At 36.1% G+C, this 2040-nt stretch overlaps 1 non-coding gene across 1 annotated transcript; it reads left to right on the top strand.

The window, feature by feature from the left end:
* The first annotated feature begins 683 nt into the window (after nucleotides 1–683).
* On the top strand, nucleotides 684–843 carry LOC148940374 (U1 spliceosomal RNA). Its single transcript, XR_016143495.1, has one exon. It is a non-coding gene; the product is annotated as a U1 spliceosomal RNA (small nuclear RNA).
* Nucleotides 844–2040: the final 1197 nt, after the last annotated feature.

Below are 2040 nucleotides of genomic sequence, written 5' to 3' on the forward strand. Positions count from 1 at the left end.
CTCCCACGTAAAGAACGCCCCCCCCCAACTACCAGAAAAAAATTTGCCCTGAAAACTTTTGTATACTTCCCAATAACCAATATTAAATGTAAACACTGGACATAGTTCATAACTTGCAGACCGTCCCCCAGATACTGTGGGGGTCATCCTCAAAAACATAGTTATCGTATTTTTTGAACTTGCTGAACAAAATGGCTATCTAAAAATTATGATCCGGTGTTTTTGGGAAAAAAGTGAGCGTGGGAGGGGGCTTAGTTACCCTCCATTCTTTTTGGTCACTGAAAAAGGAAATTAGAACTTTTAATTTCCGTTCTGAATAAGCAAATCCATCAGTTTTCTGGTCTGCCCTAAGAAAATGTAAGGATGCCAAGGATAAAGAAAATACAAGGATCTTTGTGATTTTATGCTAGCGTTATTAATGTTTTTTTTTTGTTATTAAATGTTTAATGTTATTAAATGTGTTTTTTTCGTTTTCAATAAATTTGATGTTGACTGGCCGCTTTGAAAGATGTTTCCAAAGCGTTTTTTGGTCAATATCCCGATTGATAAGAAAAATAACCTCTAGGTTCTGAGATTTCAAGATGGACATGTTTTGGACATATTTAAGACGAAATATGGACATATTTTGGTTAAAAATGACATAATTTTGGATCCTCTGGGGACATATTTATGTACCGAAAAGTTGGCAACCCTGTGGGGAGCTGCCTTGATCATGAAGGAGGCGCTCCCAGGGTGAGGCCTTTCCATTGCACTTGGGATTGGCAGTCCCATGGATTTCCCCAAATGAGGGTAACTAAACAGTGTAATTTTTGGTAGTGAGGGACTGCGTTCTCGCGGCCCATGTCCATATTCTGCAAAGATCTGTCCTTTGGGCCTCCTTTGTATGTGACGTATTTATCAGTTGTAAGGAAAAGCACACAATTCGATATTATTAAGAAAATAATGGGAAATGTAAAATTGATCATTGGGCCCTTTTGAAAAAATGAATTTTTTGATAAACTTACATGTTTGAAATAATATGAGGGAGTTGGGCGTATACTCTATAGATTCCTAATGCATTTTGTTTTTGAAAATACTCTGTAATTATTAAATACTGATTTTTAAATTGAACTAGGAATCGAATCAAATTGCTGAAATTTAGAATCAGTAACAAAGGCTAGTCTTAAAAAAGTGAAATGCCCTTGGTCCCCCCACATTTCATCAAGTAAATTGCGTTGGCAACATATCAAACTAAAATTTCCTTCACTACCGCCAAGCTTCTTGGAATATTTAAATAGGGGGGGACTTTGACGACAGCCATTGATCGACCACTCAGTTACATTAGAATTATTTTTGAGCCTGGTAACTGAATATTTATGATATTTTCTGTGGATGTAGTTTTTGGACCATTTCATCAAATTTGGCAATGAGTTGATGCTCATTTAATATTTTTGTTCGACATATGATTTTTATGACACCATTTAAGTTATTTAACTTTTGAGTCCTAATTACCTTCGACACTGGTTAAAAATAACCGATAAGTATTTACCGTGATTTATCTTTGTACCATCGGGTCATCTCTATCTAACGTAACATTCCTAGATTTTCCTTCTACCGTGTTAATCTTTTACCTTTTACTAAAGATTACGGCAGACTAGCCTATACTCTTGCTGCATGTTCTAATATTCCAAGATCACTTATCTGACAAGCCCGATTACTTAGCGTTTGACGAGACGTAAATGACATGAGAGGTCAGTAGGACTACTACTTGAGGAAACGGTCTTGATTAGTGGTCAGACAAGTAACACTGATTTAGCTCTCATTCCCCCTTCCAGATTCAAGAAAGTCTTTTTGTGGATTATTGTTGAAAAGGGGCTTGGTTTTTTTTGTATTTTGTTCAAGAAATTGGAAAAACAACGAACTTTCCCTCCCTGGATTATAAAGACTACTCTTCCCATCCATAAAGCTGTGCATAAAATTTATCGTTGACGGAAGGGGGGATAAAATGTTTAAAAAAACTCATCGAAAATGTGTTTAAATGCATTGCGTTTCGTTTTAACG

Source organism: Artemia sp. Qi Xiang Cuo, chromosome 20 (genome assembly GCF_049724085.1).
Source record: "Artemia sp. Qi Xiang Cuo chromosome 20, ASM4972408v1, whole genome shotgun sequence".
NCBI classification, from domain to species: domain Eukaryota; kingdom Metazoa; phylum Arthropoda; class Branchiopoda; order Anostraca; family Artemiidae; genus Artemia; species Artemia sp. Qi Xiang Cuo.